This window comes from Salmo trutta, chromosome 8 (genome assembly GCF_901001165.1).
Source record: "Salmo trutta chromosome 8, fSalTru1.1, whole genome shotgun sequence".
In the NCBI taxonomy this organism is placed as follows: Eukaryota; Metazoa; Chordata; class Actinopteri; order Salmoniformes; family Salmonidae; genus Salmo; species Salmo trutta.
The window spans coordinates 12,948,502-12,968,997 of record NC_042964.1 but is presented as its reverse complement, the minus strand read 5'-3'; the positions used below and the strand labels follow the sequence as shown (position 1 = coordinate 12,968,997).

The 20,496-nt window shown below is 43.5% G+C and overlaps 1 pseudogene; it reads right to left on the bottom strand.

Moving 5' to 3' along the window:
* Positions 1-2,540: 2,540 nt before the first annotated feature.
* Positions 2,541-19,777, bottom strand: LOC115198246 (pre-mRNA-splicing factor ATP-dependent RNA helicase DHX15-like; annotated as a pseudogene).
* Positions 19,778-20,496: the final 719 nt, after the last annotated feature.

The window sequence follows — 20,496 nt, the reverse complement described above, 5'->3', positions numbered from 1 at the left end:
CTCACAACTTATTAAACACATTATTGGGAATGAAATACCATATTGAGCAAACATCCTTTCAACCAGTTGATCTTGAAAGTGTTATTTATGTCAACAAAATCCAACACTTCCAGACTGCCGTCAGCTCTTTTATTAGAGAGGACTGACTTGTTTAATTTGACTTATTTTCCAGATGAAGTCAAGAGTCTCGTTGATCTCTTTACACATAGAAGGATTTACAAATAAAGATAATGAGGGGTACACAAAGTGAGACAGTCCCTCTGCCTTGGACAGAAGAACTCTCCCAAGTATAGAAAGATCCCGTTGTAGCCAATTATTAAATATATTTTTGGTTTTCTTAATTTTAGGAGTGAAATTCATATGTTGTCTGACTAAGTAGTTTTTTGACAGAAGTATTCCTAAATATTTAACACAGTCCTTTTATAGGAATACTTTATACTTCATCAGACTCAAACTCAGCAAAAATAGAAACGTCCTCACTGTCAACTGCGTTTTATTTTCAGCAAACTTAACATGTGTAAATATTTGTATGAACATAAGATTCAACAACTGAGATATAAACTGAACAAGTTCCAGAGACATGTGACTAACAGAAATGGAATAATGGTTCCCTGAACAAAGGGGGGGGGGGGGGGGTCAAAATCAAAAGTAACAATCGGTATCTGGTGTGGCCACCAGCTGCATTAAGTACTGCAGTGTGTCTCCTCCTCATGGACTGCACTAGCTTTGCCAGTTCTTGCTGTGAGACGTTACTCCACTCTTCCACCAATGCACCTGCAAGGTCCCGGACATTTCTGGGGGGAATGGTCCTAGCCCTCACCCTCCGATCCAACAGGTTCCAGATGTGGTCAATGGGATTGAGATCCGGGCTCTTCGATGGCCATGGCAGAACTTTGACATTCCTGTCTTGCAGGAAATCATGCACAGAACGAGCTGTATGGCTGGTGGGATTGTCATGCTGGAGGGTCATGTCAGGATGAGCCTGCAGGAGGATGTCTTCCCTGTAACACACAGCGTTAAGATTGCCTGCAAACAAGCTCAGTCCGATGATGTTGTGACACACCGCCCCAGACCATGACGGATCCTCCACCTCCAAATCGATCCCACTCCAACTCTCATTCCTTCAACGATAAACGTGAATTCAACCATCACCCCTGGTTAGACGAAACCGTGACTCGTCAGTGAAGAGCACTTTTTGCCAGTCCTGTCTGGTCCAGTGACGTTGGGTTTGTGCACATAGGCGACGTTGTTGCCGGTGATGTCTGGTGAGGACCTGCCTTACAACAGCCTACAAGCCCTCAGTCCAGCCTCTCTCAGCCTATTGCGGACAGTCTGAGCACTTATGGAGGGATTGTGCGTTCCTGGTGTAACTCAGGCAGTTGTTGTTGCCTGTACCTGTCCCGCAGGTGTGATGTTCTGATGTACCGATCCTGTGCAGGTGTTGTTACACGTGGTCTGCCACTGCGAGGATGATCAGCTGTCCATCCTGTCTCCCTGTAGCACTGTCTTAGGCGTCTCACAGTACGGAAATTGAAATGTATTGCCTTGGCCACATCTGCAGTCCTCATGCCTCCTTGCAGCATGCCAAAGGCACATTCATGCAGATGAGCAGGGACCCTGGGCATCTTTCTTTTGGTGTTTTTCAGAGTCAGTAGAAAGGCCTCTTTAGTGTTCTAAGTTTTCATAACTGTGACCTTAATTGCCTACTGTCTGTAAGCTGTTAGTGTCTTAACGACCGTTCCACAGGTGCATGATCATTAATTGTTTATGGTTCATCGAACAAGCATGGAAAACCAGTGTTTAAACCCTTTACAATGAAGATCTGTGTAGTTATTTGGATTTTCAAATTATCTTTGAAAGACCAGGTCCTGAAAAAGGGACGTTTTTTTTTTTTGCTGAGTTTATAAACATAAGATTTCACATAGAAACATTCCGTTTTAATCCTGATGCAATAGAGAATGCAGTGATATCGTTAAGGGCATGGGCGACCTGGTCTTTGTCTATTAAAAAAAGAGTAGTATCATCAGGCAGTTGGGAAATGTTGATTTCTTTGTTAAAAATGGTTATGACATGCAGATTTGCATTATTCAGAAAATCTAGAGATAGAAGTTCCACAACCAAAATGAATAAAAATGGCGAAAATGGGCATCCCTGTCGTACACTTCTGTTGATAGTGAATCTTTTGGATGTATTAAGGTTTAGTAACACAGAACTATTTATATCTTTGTAAAACATGCGAATGACTTTGATAAACTTTTTGGTTTCGGTGAAAATTGTAAGTGACCTAAAGAGAAATTCATGTTCAATTGTGTCAGGCTTTACAGAAGTCCAAAAATAAGACAACCGCATCTGACTTAATTGCATCTGAATAATCTAGAAGGTCCGAGACTAAACGAATGTTAGAGCTTATGTGACGGCCCTTCATAAATCCTGTTTGAGTCTCATTTATAAATGGTATCTATTCCATTCTTTAATCTTTTGGCATAAACAAGAGCAGTCGATTTGTAGTCAGTATTTAATTTAAAGTAATTGGTCTCCAATTGTCAGAAAAGGGTCTTTATTGGGCTTCGGAATCACTGAAATAATAAGGCCCTGTTTCATAGTTGAGACCATTTCCCCATTTTTAAAGCAATCCTGAAACATCTTAAAAATAGGGTCTTCTAGTAACTCCCAAAACTGCCTATAGAATTCAACTGACAGGCCATCTAGGCCAGGAGATTTCCCATTTTTTCATTGAATTCAGAGCCTCTAATTTCTTCAATTGACATAGGTGAATTGCAAACTGAGTGGAAATCATCAATTACAGGGACATAATTCTGAATGTGGCAAATGTAGCTTTCACAACTATCTTCCTGAAATTGTGAGTTGTAAAGGTTTTCATAAAAGGAATTGAAAAATGTTGATTGTAATGGGATCTTTGCATTACGTATCCTTCATTTTGAGTGCAGTTAGACTTTTTGTAGTTTCTCTTTTCAAGTGCAAAAAAGTAACTAGTGTTTCTTCCCTCTTCAATCTATTTTGCTCTTGATCTGACAAAGGCATCCTTTGCCAGATCTGTGTAAAGCTGTTCTAATTCTAGTTGTAAAGATTTAAATACAGATTCTTCTTCTTGAGATAGATTATCTTTCTTTAGAAAACTGTCAAGCGTGCTCATCAACTCTCTTTCTCTAAGTTTCTTTAAGTGCATCAGCTCTTTGGCATATTTAATGGCTACAACTCTGACTTTATATTTGAAAAATTACCAAGTCTTTTCTTGCAACAATATCTTTGGCTAACGATTTGATGTTTCCAATAAGAATAGGATCTTTAAGAAGTGTGTTGTTTAATTTCCAATATCCTCAAGTACCTTTCATTTTTTTTAGTAGCTTGTAAATTCAGGGAAATCAAGTGATGATCAGAAAAGGGAGCTTTATAACTGAATCCGTTCGTCCCCTCAACTCTCGCTGTGCGACATAAATGTTGGTCACCAGGCGTGTCCGTATAGCCTCTCCCTTGCGGAAACAAGCAAGATGTTGTAGCAAACAAGTCTTTGGTTGCCTAGGCAACACCTCCCACAATGCAGCAGTAGCATACATTGAAATAGAATGGCTTGGAACCTCTAATCCTGACAATTTGACTGGTAAACTCATGGATACACTTGCAATGACTGCCTGGTATTGTGACGCAATCATTTCCATGGTAATGTAGAAGGTTCATTTAAAATATGCTAACTGCTGCCGCTCATGCAATGGAGGGTGCGTTCGTAAATTCGCTCTGGCTATCTACTCCGATTTCAGAGCACTCTCGCCTGAGTTTGCCAGAGTGCAGAATAACTGATTTAATGAATTTACGAATACTCAACACCGGGTGAATATGGCCAGTGTCAGTAAACATCGACAAAAAAGTGTAATTAAATTGTTGCCAGCAGCACAGTTAGTCTCCAAGGATCTGCATAACATAAAAACAGCCTAACCATCTCTGCTAGGGCGAGTAAAATTGTCAGAGTCAGCTGTTCTCTACTTTGTGCCTGGAAGTAGCTAGCTAACATTAGCCAGTTAGCTTGAGTGCTTGACTACCGCTGTGAGGTCAGAATGCTTGGGTCAACCCTACTCCTCGGCCAGAGTGTCCAGTGTGCGCTCTGAGAGCGAAATGCTCTGAATTTATGAACGGGCAATCTGACAAAGCTCTGAATTTACGAACGCCCAGACCGCACTCTCTGGTACTCCAGATTTAATTTACGGACACCTGGAATGTATTTTTTGTAATTTGGGTTGAATCATACGATCACAGCCGATATTGATGGGTACACTTCCTGCTTTGCTGCTATTAAAATATATTTAATATTTCAACCTTCTGAGCTCATCCCCCCCCCCCCCCCGCTTGTCTGGACAAGCAAGACGGTGGGTTCTAAACCGTCAAAGCTGAGATGTATTTTTTCCTTAAATTGATGTCAAAGTTTGTTCAACGAATTAGCATGGACATTCTGTACCTAAGTACATTTTGGTAAGAGTTGACACGTTCTGAAGAGGAATGTCAACATCTACATAAATGGTCATGCTTTAACATGGTCAATGACGGTAATGGTGTTGACCGCTCACTCCCAACCCAGATCAACCGCAATGCCAACCACCTGTTAATCACAATGACCACAGGTGGTTGAAAAAAAAAACATTAAACAAATAAGAAAATTGAAGGCTCAGATGAAGAGTTCAGGGTTCCTGAGTGGTGGTGATGGTATTGTTCTCATGCACACTATAGTGTTAGTACAGAGTATTCCTTGGTTGAGAGTTTAGCGACGATGCGCTCCAACTGTCTCTTGGCTTCACAGTTGGGGAAGTTATCCATCTCTTAGTACTGCGGGGCGATTTTCACCAGCCTGGGAAAGGAGACAAGTAAACATATTAGTCATGACGTGTGTGTGTGTGTGTGTGTGTGTGTGTGTGTGTGTGTGTGTGTGTGTGTGTGTGTGTGTGTGAGAGAGAAGGCTTTCTCTCCCGTGTTCGGACACAGAGATTGCCGCAGACACTTCATCCGAAACATAAATGCGCAAGCACACACAGACAGATGAACAAACACCCACGTAATCCAACAATGTGCACACTGTCTCTCTCTCATATACACAAACACTGTCTCACACACACACAAGGAGCAGGCTGACTGCTTGTTCACACACGTGTACACACACATTCTCACAGGTCTAGAGGAATATCGGAGCAGGCGGGTTGACTGCAGGCAAGCACAGACACACACCTAGCAGAATCTAGGAGAGGACTGACTATAGGCCTGCACACACTCACTAGACAAGATGGATATAGGGGTAGGCAGCCCGTAAGCTGCTGACAGCTTACCAAATCTAATTTTATTGGTCGCGTACACGTATTTTACAGAGAGGTGCAGCGAAATGCTTATGTTTCTAGCTCCAACAGTGCAGTATACCTAACAATGCAAACAATACACATATGTTTTCTAAATACCACTCTGGTTTGATGTCGGTGCAGGTGCGGATGTAGTTCTTGGTGGTCAGCACAAACTCATTGTATATCACCAACTCCGGCTTGTGGTCGCGCACAGGACTGGTACAGCTGGACCACCTGGTTGTCCTTCACCGTCAGGTAGTGGCCTGTGTGCTCCAAATGGGCTACCTGGTAGACACACAGACAGACAGGAAAAAGTAGGCTAGATATGAGCCAGACAGGGCACACAAGACTAACTACAGTACATGTCAAGATCACTTCCACAGACCTGTATTATCAAAATCCAACCCATACAGTATATCATAAAGTCCATACGCATTTAACACGTTTCCTGACCGAGCGCTCCTGCTCTGTAGGTTTGTTTTCTAGCCTGAAGTGATGCAACAATCGAACAGTTATTACCATGTAGGATACTTGATGCCAAATAGGACTAGTACGGTTGAACAACACTGACCTCATGGAATGCAGTGCCTACCTTGATGTACAATGAACACAATCAATTCCACAGAAAAGGGGGGGAAAGCGCCAGCTCTGGGCGTAGGCGATTTAAACTTTGCCAAGTTAAGAGGGCGGTGAGTTTTCTTGTTTCCTTTCGTGGTACTTTAATATGCAGACGACGGCTGTTGCGATTAACCAGGGCAATCAGTCTCAATAAAGACCTCTCCGAACAAAGACGTGCGTTCAAACGCCCCTAAACTGCAACATGAGCTACAAATTTGTCTTTGTGATAAAGGTTAATGTTGACAAATATTTAAATATTAATGTCGTAATTCAACTTGTCAGGTCGCATGTTTTCAGGTTCCCTCCGGAAATGGACTTTCAACAAAATGTCATTTATTTTCCCTGAGTGGGCAGCAAATTGACTTGATTTCTTATTATGTGTTTAACTGGTAGCGCCTGTGTGTGTACACCTAGGGGAGGCTATCCATTACAATAAGTATCTTGACTTGTTGTGTTACAACGACTGATATGCGTTTTTTTTGCAGGCCGATACAGATTTAAAAAAAATATATATATATATATATATATATATATATATATATATATATATATATATATACATATATAAAATGGGGGTGGGGGTCAAGGAGGCCGATGTCTGTCTATTTTATGCCAATATTCAATAGCATTACATTAGAACACTTTGATGACAACAGTTGGTCCAGAGATTATTCAATTTTTTTAATAAACCAAATGGAACTTTATTTTACCTAATCAAACAACATAATGGTAATAATTTGATTTCAATGGTAAATCTCTATTGATAAACTTGGTCAATGAAGATGTACAGTGTCTAAGGAAAGTATTCAGACCCCCTTGACTTTTCCCACATTTTGTTACGTTACAAAATTGCTTTTTCCCCTCAATCTACACACAATACCCCATAATGATAAAGCAAAAACAGGTTTTTTTTTTTTTTTGCTCATTTATTAAAAATAAAACTCATGTCACATTTACATAAGCATTTAGACCCTTTACTCAGTACTTTGTTGAAGCACCTTTGGCAGCGATTACAGCCTCGAGACTTCTTGGGTATGATGCTACAAGCTTGGCACACCTGTGTTTGGGGAGTTTCTCCAATTCTTCTCTGCAGATCCTCTCAATCTATGTCAGGTTGGATGGGGAGTGTTGCTGCACAGCTATTTTCAGGTCTCTCCAGAGATGTTCGATCGTGTTCAAGTCCGGGGTCTGGCTGGGCCACTCATTGGACAATCAGACACTTGTCCCGAAGCCACTCCTGCATAGTCTTGGCTGTGTGCTCAGGGTCATTGTCCTGTTGGAAGGTGAACCTTCGCCCCGGTCTGAGGCCCTGAGCGCTCTGGAGCTCTCTGTACTTTGCTCCATTCATCTTTCCCTCGATCTTGACTAGTCTCCCAGTCCTGACTGCTGAAGAACATCCCCACAGCATGATGCTACCACCACCATACTTCACCGTAGGGATGGTGCCAGGTTTCCTCCAGACGTGATGTTTGGCATTCAGGCCAAGGGGTTCAATCTTGATTTCATCAGACCAGATAATCTACACTTAGTTTCTCATGGTTTGAGAGTCTTTAGGTGCCTTTTGGCAAACTCCAAGCAGGTTGTCATGTGCCTTTTACTGAGGAGTGGCTTCCGTCTGGCCACTCTACCATAAAGGCCTGATTGGTGGAGTGCTGCAGAGATGGTTGTTCTTCTGGAAGGTTCTCCCATCTCCACAGATTAACTCTAGAGCTCTGTCAGAGTGACCATCAGGCACTTGGTCACCTCCCTGACTAAGGCTCTTCTCCCCCGATTGCTCAGTTTGGCCGGGGGGCCAGCTCTAGGAAGAATCTTGGAGGTTCCAAACATCTTCCATTTAAGAATGGACCCTCAATGCTGTAGAAATGTTTTGGTACCCATCCCCAGATCTGTGCCTCGACACAATCCTGTCTCGGAGCTCAACGAACAATTCCCTTGACCTCATGGCTTGGTTTTTGCTCTGACATGCACTGTCAACTGTGGGACCTTAGACAGGTGTGTGACTTAACAAATCATGTCCAATCATTTACCATAGGTGCACTCCAATCACGTTGTAGATACATCTCAAGGATGATCAATGGAAACAGGATGCACCTGAGCTCAATTTCGAGTCTCATAGCAAAGGGTCTGAATACTTATGTAAATAACGTGTTTCAGTTTTTAATTTGTAATATATTTGCAAAAATTTCTAAACCTGTTTTCGATTTGTCATTATGGGATATTGTGTGTATATTGCTTTAAGACTGGTTGCAGACATCACTCTCAAGACACTCCTCTCACATGCAACAGTTTGTCAAGAAAGTGAAATACCAGTCATGTAACCCAGTTAATGTTTTTGCAGCCAATCAGCATACTTTGCGTTATGGTTTGCATTAAACAAATAAAGTTTTAGGGTGAAGTGATAAGCTAGCTAGCAAAGTTAGGTTACATTCAGTCACAAAAAGCTATTTAACTTACTTCATACTGGATGCAGATACATATAAATGGTATCCATGAGTTCATCTGACTCTGGGGATGTAGATAAAGGGCTTTATTGCCAAAATTCCGAAGTATCCGGTATCTTGTTTTGGAAAGTGCTATAGCCTGTATATAGGCATTTTTGTTTTTCACCAAACAGTACATTTAATGAACACTGTGTCTACATGGTGTGTGTCATTATTCAGGTGTTCATAAGCTTAACTAGACGCACCGGCTAGTTTATTAGATTCACTACACCGTTCACGAAAATGGATCACTTCTACAGTCAGTGAGTCATGTGGCCATGGCTTGCAATATAAAGCTGGCAGAAAGGCATCGAGGCATTCAGTTACAGTTCGATTGAACATTAAAATTGATAAAAAGAGTGACCTAAGTGACGTTGAGCGTGGTATGATCGTCGTTGCCAGGCATGCCGGATCCAGAAACGTCCACCCTCCTGGGACAATTGAGGAGTGGAAAAACATCGCCTGGAACATGACATCGAGTTCAGTTTACTTGGGTGGCCTGGTCAGTCCCCAGACCTCAACCCAATAGACCATCTTTGGGATGAGATGGAACAGGCTGTTCACAGCATGAATGTATTGCCGTCCAATCTGCAGCAACTGCGTGATGCCATCCCGTCTGCATGGACCAACATCCCTGTGGAACGTTTCTGACACCTTGTTGAATGCCCTGAAGAATTCCGGCTGTTCTGGATGCAAAGTGGGGTCCGACCCAGTACTAAACAGGTGTACTTAATAAACCGAATGCGTCTCTAACAGGATGCAATCTCCAGCCAGAGGTTCCTCATCAGCTTGCAACAGTTTGTGACAAGAGGCAAGGGCACTCGTACTACAAGTTGTCGAAAGCATTCCACAGGGATATTGGCCCATGTTGACTCCAATGCTTCCCATAGTTGTGTCAAGTTGGCTGGATGTCCTTTGGGGTGTGGACCATTCTTGATAGACATAGGAAACTGTTGAACGTGAAAAACCCAGCAACTTTGCAGTTCTTGACACACTCGAACCAGTGCGCCTAGCACCTACAACCATAACCATTCAAAGGAACTTCAATCTTTTATCTTGTCCGTTCACCCTCTGAATGGCACACCAACACAATCCATGTCTCAATTGTCTCAAGGCTTAAAAATCTTTATTTAACCTGTCTCCTCCCCTTCATCTACACTGATTTTGAAGTGGATTTAACTAGTGACATCAACAAGGGATCGTAGCTTTCACCTGGATTCACTTGGTCAGTCTGTAATGGAAAAAACATGCTTTGCACACTCATTGACTAGGGCTGTGTTCGAATACCCAGACTAATATACTACATACTTAATGAGTGTATACAGTATCTACTATTTACTATTAGTTCATTTTAGTATATTGCAAACAAACGGTATCATTTCAATTGAGCATACTAGCGCTATGCTTGTCTACTGGAACTTGATTCTGTTGCTATGCAACCTCTTGCTAGCATAACAAATTACTAGCTAGTCATTTTTGTGTTGGTAAATTCAATCTTGAGTGTCAGTGTGCTCTGGGCATTCTTAAATTCAGAGCGTTGTCAGATTGTCCATTTGTAAATTCTGAGCGTTTCCCCTCAGAGCGTTCAGTGCGCACACTGGCCGAGGAAGTAGGGTTGAGCCGAGCGTTCTGACCATCACAACTGCACTGAAGTCAAGCACACAAGCTAACTGGCTAGCTACTTTCAGACACAAATGAGAAAATACCTCACTCTGACCATTTTACTCACCATAGCAGATCTGGTTAGGCTGTTTCCACGTTATCCAGAGCCTTGGTCACTGTAACTGTGCTGCTGGCAACAATTTAATTATGCTTTTTTTGCTGAAGTTTACTGACACCGGCCATATTAAACGGGTGTTGAGCGTTTGTTCATCAGTTATTCTGCGCTCTGGCACACTCAGACGAGAGTGCTCTGAAATTGGAGTAGATAGCCAGAGCAAATGTATGTCCATTGAACGCACAACAACTATACCACTGAGCTAAGAATGACATGAATAATCAAGTCAATAAACGTTGGATAGCTAGTTAGATAGCATATAGTTAATATACTGGCAAGTTCAATGTATTATTAGCCAACTAACGAGGTAGCTAGCTAACATACCAGTAGTACCTACTGCTGTAATGATATGCTATGCGGTTCGTGAGGATGAGCATACAGCACATTGTCAGCCAACATAACGTGTAGCGTAACTTATTTGAAAAGTAATTACTTTATTACATTGCTCAACATTTTCTTAACATTTGTCATAATTAGTTAAAGCAATTAATTTGTATCCGCTCTTGTCGGACTACGGCTGCATATTTTCTTCAAATCTGGAAATATTGTGAAGCTGTGCCCATTTCCTGAAGAATTGCATTATGTGCCCTAAAAGTACAGAAATAGTGTCCACTGTGTGTATACTTCATATTTTGGTGAATTTAGTACGACATCCGGGAACTTTTTGCATACAAACTCAATCCATACTATGACCAATAAGCATACTACATACTCAATTTAAGTCACAAATAGTACGGCTAGTATGAGTATTTGGACACAGCTATGGTGTAGCTGACTAATCCACATACTCTGGTCTGTGATGTTTTGGGAACAAGGTACTTCTGCCTAAAGGTCAAAACCAAGTGCTGTGTTGTTGGGGAACATGATGGCACCGTCAAGCATGAGGACATACTGAGACAGAACCCTCTGGGCCCTTTCTCTGTTTGGCCGGTGAGCACTGACCTGCATGAAGAATCCGGTGACCAGTGCTCTGTGAATGTTGATATAGCAGTGTCTGATGGTGAACTCTGTGCTGCAGCGGGGAAGGTTGAAGAGGTCCATGATCTGGGACAGCTGCTGGTGCACGTTTGTCAGCGACCGGTAGTTCACAAAGTTGTCGTAGCACCACTGCGTCAACTCGTGGTCTCTGAGAGGCGAGAGATTTATGTAAGGGGACATTAAGGTTGGTTTACCGGAGACAGATTTAGTCTAGTCCTGGGTTACAAAGCATGCTTGGACATTTTAGTGAAGGACACATACACTGTTTGAAGGTGTGATAGACGTTGAGGAGGGTCAGGTGATTTTCATCAATGTGGGTGAACCTTCTCTTTGACTCCTCGGCCGCCTTCCTAGCCTCCGTGGGTCACACGAAACACTGTGGGACTAAACGAAGTTGGTATGGACTCCAACACAGCCACCCATAGGTACAATTTAATCAGTTCCCACAGAAAGGAACAAGGTCCGAGAGAGCACTTCACAGGGCATATAGGTGCATATTGGAACAGGAGGTGAAGGGAGGTGGGAGAGTGTGAAGGAGGGATGGCTTTCTGCTTTGCGCAGGACTGAGTTTGGCTATTTGATGAGCTGTGTACTGCATAACCAAAACTCAACCAAAGGGATGAGAGGAGGGGCATGGAAAGGAGCTGCAACCCCCCCCCCCAAAAAAAAAGTATATTTACTCAAACTTGTTGGCAAAAGGGCATCTATGAAACTAGCCTGCATCTGACTCAAACTCTTTAAGCGGGGCAGAAAGAGACCAAAGGCAAAGTGTCCTCCTAACCACTCAATCTGGGCCTGAGTAGTTAAGAGAGGGAAAGCCCTGGTCTTGCACCCAAGCGGAAGAGCACTCGTACATCAAGACTGCATCAAACACCTCCCGCCCTCCCACAACTTGCTCGGAGCCGCCTCACTTCAAAGCGTGCTCCGTCATGGACTGAACTGGTGAAAGTTGAGTGTTTAACGAACCCCTGCACTTGGTTGCCTGTGCGACGCTAGGCCTAGGTTCCACTGCTGACTCAGTAGTGAACTCAGCAGAAAACTGGGTTCCCTGACACACCCATTATAAATGTGTGGTGTGTCCAAACAGCTAGCTAGTTAAATTCCCTTTACCCCATTCAAAAGTATCGGATTCATCTCAATGAGGAGCATTCTGCTTTGGCAAGCCTAAAGTGCAATTACTGCCACAGCACATTGGTCCTGCTGAGACTAGCCTATAAACTCATTAATTTACTGTAGACACAAATGTTTCCTGCCTGACAAATATTAACTGACTGACACCTCCAGCTCCTTTTGCTATCCCTCTTTTTTTCAATAGTGCCTTGCAAAAGTATTCACCCCCTTGGCGTTTTTCCTATTTTGTTGCATTACAACCTGTAATTTAAATGGATTTTAATTTGGATTTCATGTAATGGACATACACAAAATAGTCCAAATTGGTGAAATGAAATGGGGAAAAATAACATGATTAAATTATATATTTTTTTAAACAGAAAAGTGGTGCGTGCATATGTTTTCACCCCCTTTGCTATGAAGCCCCTAAAAAGATCTGGTGCAACTAATTACCTTCAGAAGTCACATAATTAATTAAATAAAGTCCACCTGTGTGCAATCTAAGTGTCACATGATCTCAGTGTGTATATATACACACCTGTTGTGAAAGGCCCCAGAGTCTGCAACACCACTAAGCAAGGGGCACCACCAAGCAAGCTGCACCATGAAGACCAAGGAGCTCTCCAAACAGGTCAGGGACAAAGTTGTGGAGAAGTACAGAACAGGGTTGGGTTATAAAACATATCCAAAACTTTGAACATCCCACGGAGCACCATTAAAATCCGTTATTAAAAAATTGGCAAGAATATGGCAACACAGCTAACCTGCCAAGAGAGGGCCGCCCACCAAAACTCACGGACCAGGCAAGAAGGGCATTTAATCAGAGATGCAACAAAGAGACCAAAGATAACCCTAAAGGAGCTGCAAAGCTCCAAAGGACCACTTTAAGCTTGTACACTCCACAGAGCTGGGCTTTACGGAAGAGTGGACAGAAAAAAGCCATTGCTTAAAGAAACAAATAAGCATACACGTTTGGTGTTTGCCAAAAGGCATGTGGGAGACTCCCCAAACATATGGAATAAGGTACTCTGGTCAGACTAAAATGTAGCTTTTTGGCCATCAAGGAAAACGCTATGTCTGGCACAAACCCAACACCTCACATCACCCCGAGAATACCATCCGCACAGTGAAACATGGTGGTGGCAGCATCGCGCTGTGGGGATGTTTTTCATCGGCAGGGACTGGGAAACTGGTCAGAATTGAAGAAGTGATGGATGGCGCTAAATACAGGGAAATCCTTGAGGGAAACCTGTTTCAGTCTTCCAGAGATTTGAGACTTGGGACAGAGGTTCACCTTCCAGCAGGACAATGACCCTAAGCATGCTGCTAAAGCAACACTCGAGTGGTTTAAGGGGAAACATTTAAATGTCTTGGAATGGCCTAGTCAAAGCCCAGACCTCAATCCAATTGAGAATCTGTGGTATGACTTAAATATTGCTGTACACCAGCAAGAACGCATCCAACTTGAAGGAGCTGGAGCAGTATTGCCTTGAATGGGCAGAAATCCCAGTGGCTTGATGTGCCAAGCTTATAGAGACATACCCCAAGAGACTTGTAGCTGTAATTGCTGCAAAAGGTGGCTCTACAAAGTGTTGTTTTTTTTGTCTTATTTCTTGTTTGTTTCACAAATATTTAGCATCTTCAAAGTGTTAGGCATGTTATGTAAATCAAATGATACAAACCCCCAAACTATTTTAATTCCAGGTTGTAAGGCAACAAAATAGGAAAAATGCAAAGGGGGGGTGAATACTTTCGCAAGGCACTGTACATCACTGTGCCCAGTGGGGTCGTGGGCGAGCCTTCGTGCCCTCTCCCGTCTACATGTAGGGAGCAAAGACTAGTCTGTCTGTAGTAGGCAGATCTAAATCACCATGAGATTACATTTGCTATCAGCCGCAGTCAAATCACATTCATCAACATCGTTTCTGAGATTACACCTCCTTTACACAGCTCTCGTTGGAGCTCATTGTAGTCTCAGTGCTAGAGAGATGGCATTGCTACACTGACAAAGAGGCATGGTTTTACGATCTTTCCCGGACAAATATATGTTTTTCTAATGAAACAGCTGGTGTGAAATGGACCAGCTCTAGACACCATACAAACACATTTAGTGTCAACAAATGTTGTCTGCAAACCGAAGCACATCAAAATCTTGGGTTTCAGGAGAAGTTCATTACTTGAACATATCATCTAATTAACTCCAAAAAAACTGTCTGGTCAAATAGACTAAACAAGAAAGGGGTCAAGGTTGAAAGGGAGCATCATCTAGATAACTAAGGGGAAAAGTAGCAACAGGTGCAGTTCACTGAATCTATATTTTGTGGGGGATGGAGGGCAAATTTGCCATGAATATACAACTTTTCACAAGACAACGTATCGCCTACAATAGTGACAGAGGCTTGTGATTGGCATAGCGCACTTTTCCCCCTGACTATTACCTGACAGCATGGCTGTGATGGACAGGATCTCGTTGGAGCAGTTGAATACATTTTGAAATTGGAGAGAAAACAAGGAAGAATAAGGGATGGCAGAGGAGGTAAAGAAGAACAGAAGGAAAGCACCTCTGTGTGTGTGTGTGTGTGTGTGTGTGTGTGTGTGTGTGTGTGTGTGTGAGATGGCAGTTACCCTGGACGCCAATTTTGTAACCGTGGCGGAGAGGCTCATTTTTAATCCTCCGCTCCCCCGATTCAAAACAACTAATGCAATTACAGGGGAACCCTTAACTTAATGCATCAACACAAAGCTCCCAATGTTAGGTTAAAAGATTTTTCCCCAAGATGCAATTATTGACCTTTGGCTCGGGAGAATTGAAGCCTAATGACCAGTTGCATGTTAACTGAAAATTAGCTTCAGCTGAGGGCCGTGTTGTTCGCTTTCATCTCTCTCAAATAAGGAAGAAAAAAGCCTCTTTCAAAATGCAAGGGGGTATATTCTTATGATGAACAAATATCGATTTGGGGCATCAACCCTACTTTTTATACTAAAGTGAGAGCTAGCCGCATCACTTCCCACTGGGCACAGACATCAATTCAACGTCTATTCCATGTTGGTTCAACTTAATTGAATTGCTTTTGTCAGTTAAGAACAAATTCTTATTTACAATAATGGCGCCGCCCTATGGGAATCCCAATCACACCCGGATGTGATGCAGCCTGGATTTGAACCAGGTACTGCAGTGACGCCTCGTGCACTGAGATGCAGTGTCTTAGACCACTGCGCCACTCGGGAGCTAATATGAGTTTAATGATGTTGATTCAACCATGTTGATGCCAGTGTGTTACTACACCAATGGCTTGTGGCTCACCCACTCCTTGTGGACGAAAATCAGATTTTACAGATTGTGTGGAAATGCAATCTATGGCTCACCTCATCAGAAAGAAACTATTGACCGCCTCAATACACGAGAATCCGATATATTAACCAAGGGCCAAATCAATGGGACTAAAGGCTAAAAGGTACATTAAACTCACATTGGCTTTGAAATGTACTACTCTGCAAATGTCACGAAGCAAATGAATCCCACCCAGGGCTGGCCCTTCCTGTAAATCGCTACTGATTTCTCTTAGATTTTCCATATGGGTTCACGCCACGGTACTTATTGAGCGTGGAGTGAGGCAGGTCAACAGAAAAATAGACAGGCCGTTCGTGTGCTCCCTGGTTACAACGAAGAAACTCAATTTCCACCCTAAGATTCAGGCCGAACTCCAATCTAGCCTAACATAGACTAAAGGCCAATGGCCTTCATGCCTGGGTTCTTTGATAACCCTTGATAATCCTAGCCCACTCCTAGGTATCAGCCTGCCTGTTCCGTTTCATGAAATACAGCCACAATGGACAGCAGCTCCATGACAATATTCCCACTTTGTCTTAATAACAGTAGCACAAACCCAAGTCACGATTTAAATCCTTTTAATGTGCCCAAATTAATGACAAATAAAAACAAAAGGCTAATGTGAAGCATCCCCCCCACACCATTATCGAGCAACAGAGGTTTTCAATTGTCTCAAGGAAGCATTTCATCTCTCAAGTCCTTTGTTGAGCAGACGCTTTGTTTCGTGTGTGTGTGGTGTGTTCCCATGTCTCCTAATGAAGCGAACACCCGGACAATCAAACCGGCTAAGGAGAAAAACATGTTCCAATCATGCCCCTCTACCTGGAGATCCAATACCATGGCTCTCTTTAACCAGGTCCAGAGATTCACTTGGCTGAACCCACACCTCCGGCGTAGCCATCTAGGGAGTGGTTCTTCTGCACCGCATGTCAAATTGACCTGTGTGCCAGCGAGATACAAAGGCTTTTCTTGGAGGAGAAGCTTTGCAGTGCGTTGGAGCGATGGCACAGCCTCCGCCGGCTCTTTATCTTTCTATTCCAATCAGCTTGTGTACCCGGGGCGCTGAGCAGCTAGTTAGACAGACCCAGCGCCTCCACTGACAGCGTGTACAACTTCCATATATTCCAAAATATAAACGCAACGTGTAAAGTGTTGGTTTCATGAGCTGAAATAAAAGAATCCCAGACATTTTCCATACGCACAAAAAGCTTATTTCTGAGGACTATTTATGTCTGTAAAAAAAACATTCTGATTGGCTGGGCCTGGCCCCCCAGTGGGTGGGCCTGAGCCCTCCAATAGAAGGTCATGTGAAATCAATAGATTAGGGCCTAATGAATTTATTTCAATTGACTGATTTTCTTTTATGAACTGTAACTCGGTAAAAAAAAAAAAGTTGCATTTTATATATATATTTTTCAGTATAGATGAATAAGGTCATCATTCCTTCCCCTCATTTCCAATTAGACTTAATGGACAGGGCTTGAGTGGGCCGGCGGGGGGCTAAAGCTTGCGTGCTGGGAGACGTATAGCGGTGGATGAGTGGGTGAGGGGGGTGGGTGGCGGAGGTAGGGAGAGTAGGTCAGTCACGTTTCATTGGCGGAATATAAAGAGAAGGCAATAGCCAAGGTGATACCGGGGCTATTGATGTAACCAATTTCATTCTCAAAATGGCGTTTGCCGCAGCGGATGGGGAGAGATGGGTTTAATCTCGGAGGGGAGATGAAAACTGTATTAAGGTGGAGAGAGAGAGGGGGAGTGTGTGTGGGCTTGAGGCTAGGTAGAGAGAGGCCGAGGGAAGGGGGGTTCTCCTTGGGGAGAGTAAGAACACACACGGCACATTGGCTCTAGGGCTGCTGGGAAGGGAAGGAAGTTAGTGGCCTGGCTTAGTGTCTCTCGAGTGTGACATTGGGATGAGACAAAGTGCCTCTGTGTTCTGTCCAGGCTCCAGCCCAGTACGGATGAACAGGGGGAGCGCTTGGAGAAGTAGTAGCCCAAACACAACGACTGACCAGCCACAGACTACACCATGTACCCAGAGTGGATAGAAACAGACTTGTTTTGACACTGGAGTTTAACCATCTATTCTGACAAAAGAGCAAGGAACCACAAGGTCCAATCTGACCATTCTGCTCAACTTCCAAGACTGCTAAATTATTATTAACTACTCCAGAATGTGATTGATTTAAAAAATATATATATTTAAGCTCTCAAGTGACATCGCTGATCCAGATTGGTTGTCATACATCAAACATCTACAGTTAAACAAAAGGTTTTGTGGACTTCAGAGCACAGTTTCTACCGGTCTATGTCTGTTCATTAGATCTTAACAGATGGTTCTGTGATCAGTGAGACAAATTCACCATGATGTTATTTATCAAAGCCCACAATATACAACTTGGGGCCCTATTCAATCAATCGTAACAGGGTTTCCAGGATGAGTCAAGAACATTCACCTTTTTTTCTGTGAAAGAAATGCATGTTTGGCTTTGTGATTTACACTGTGAAACAAACTGTCAGCAACGTATACAATCACACTGTATACACACGCAATGCGCAGCAAGAATGTTCATTTAGCCTCGACTGAGATTGACTGGATAGGGCCCCTAGTATCACAAAAACAAAATGGATCCCTTTTGTCAAAATGCAATATAAGACCTCTTACCTGGTGGGTCCATGAAGTTGAAATGTACCAAGTCGTCAGTACCTAGCTTCTTGAGCTGCAGCACGACCGAATCCAGGTTGGACCTCAAAATATCTGGATACGTTTTGTCCTGTCATAGAGTAAGAAGAGGGGAAACCGGAGGGGAGGGGTCCAAATCAAAACGAATTAGTCAGGGTGCCGATTATCTCGTACGTCAAAGTGAACAGAAAATGGAAGTCTGGGGCTGTTTTGAAGGGCTATTTAACTTGTTTTCAAATCCCTCTGCCAGTCGGCGTGACGTGAAAGAATTACCCTGTTAAAGTGGAGGACTGGGTCTTTCACGTGTTCATTTGTCACGGGGGGGGGGGGGGGGGGGGGGGGGGGGGTCCGTGTCACTGGCGCAGGTTATTAAAAAGGCTGTGGGTGATTGGTGGGGAAACCAGATCTCCAAGTGAAAAGGGCTGAATAAAGAAAAGGCGACTTTTAGTTCTGGGTGGAAATACTGGATAACTGAGATATTTCTATGTACATAGGCTTTTTCTCTGTATAGCCTAGAGGTACAAGTGCACTACGCTTATATGAATCACGGATGTGAGTAAGCGATGAATGAAGACTGGAAATAATGTACGATGTAGGTATGGCTAAACCACCGGATATTAGCATGCCTATGCCTTAAGCTTTGAAGAATCAATCGGTTGTAGACATCAATTCATCTGGGAACAATGTGATTCTTCTAGCTGTGCCACGACGAACCTGCATCTCGGTCTTGTAGGCCTTCTCTGTGTTGGGCCGATGCTTTGCTGATGGCCGTCACCAGGAGGGACTCCGCTCAGATATGAGGATTATACACCTGGCAGGAACAGCAAGGCAGACAGGTGCGGCATAGACTGGATTCAAATCACTCTTTCATAAACACCCAGGTAGGGAGGGTAGCAGAAATCTGGGAAATAAATTCCCTGGTTTAACAGAAATCCTGGTTGGATAATTCTGGATTTTCTGCTTATTCCATCCTGATTCCAGGAATCCTCCAACTGGGATTTTGGGGAAAACCAGGGAATTATTTTGCAACCCAAAACACAGGTACACTAACATCTAGAAAAGGGATGCGGCATAGGGGGCATCAAGGTTACGAGGTGGAGAAATAGACCAGCGTTTGTGTGCAGGTTACAGGGGGAATTTTCACACACAGAGAACGAGACACTAACACACATTCCCAAATCACATACGCACACACACAAACGTGCACACGTGCACACACACACACAATCCACCGGGTGCATATATCATCTCTGATTGAGTCACATGTATGACTTGGCTCCGTGCTGGAAAAATGTCAGCAGAATTAATAACTGGCTTTTCTATCTCTGCCGCTGTCAGGTGCAGCGCTGCTCTGTTTATCTGGGGATTTTCAGGCAACAGAGGCAGACGATCGGAGGAGATTAGGCTGGGGAGGGTGGATGGAGGGGGGGGGGGCAGCAGAGGTGGGACGGCAAATCCGAGATCAATAACAAACACCATGCCGTCGATGGTCAGGGAAGTCTCTGTGATGTTTGTCGACACCACGTCCTGCGGAAATGAGCACAGCTGGGTGTAGTCAGTCGTTAGGGGAGGGGTTGTAGAAGAGAGAGTGTAACATGGGTTGAGGCCCTGCAATGGAATGGCACTATTCACTCATACAGTATCTTATAATGAGATGGAGAGAGCAAAAAACAATTTTTAATAATAGGAAGAAAGATCATTTGTGGCCCTATACATATCACCCTTTAGTGGATAGGTGACTTGAAGCACTGCTCAACACTCGTCACTAGACACTACACTTCCGCAGCGAGCAAGCTGCAACATCTGAATGAATTAAGTCCTGCAGATACCGCTGTGGTCTATCGCAGACTCACTGTTTAATAGATCCAACGGGAGAGTACCGTAACAGTTGCTGCAATCAAGTCGAATGAGGCGTCTGCAAACTGCGGCAGGCTGCCTCGCCGCAGAGTGTCCCTTCCGCATGCATTAGCGCTGCCCGTTTTGGAGGGGGTGCCGCTGTCGGCTCGCAGCATGCTACCCGTCTCCACGAGATGTCATCCTCTCTCTTCTAAAAAGCCCTTCCCACAGGTCTTCAAAATTAGAACAAATAATTTATGTAATAGTTCCTTTTCCAGCAGGTGGTCTGCATTTAAAGTGCAGTCCTTTCAGAATCACTGTGTGCGTTCATCCTCCGTGATGATAGTTTG